Here is a 269-nt window from a genome sequence, read left to right as displayed (position 1 = left end):
TTTTTTTTTTTAATTTTTTTTCAACGTTTTTATTTATTTTTGGGACAGAGAGAGACAGAGCATGAACGGGGGAGGGGCAGAGAGAGAGGGAGACACAGAATCAGAAACAGGCTCCAGGCTCTGAGCCATCAGCCCAGAGCCTGACGCGGGGCTCGAACTCATGGACCGCGAGATCGTGACCTGGCTGAAGTCGGACGCTTAACCGACTGCGCCACCCAGGCGCCCCAAGAATTCTTCTTTTTATTTGAAGACCTTTTAAAACCGAATTG

Source organism: Herpailurus yagouaroundi, unplaced genomic scaffold (genome assembly GCF_014898765.1).
Source record: "Herpailurus yagouaroundi ecotype Mexico unplaced genomic scaffold, PumYag 189, whole genome shotgun sequence".
NCBI classification, from domain to species: domain Eukaryota; kingdom Metazoa; phylum Chordata; class Mammalia; order Carnivora; family Felidae; genus Herpailurus; species Herpailurus yagouaroundi.
This window is presented reverse-complemented; position numbering follows the sequence as displayed.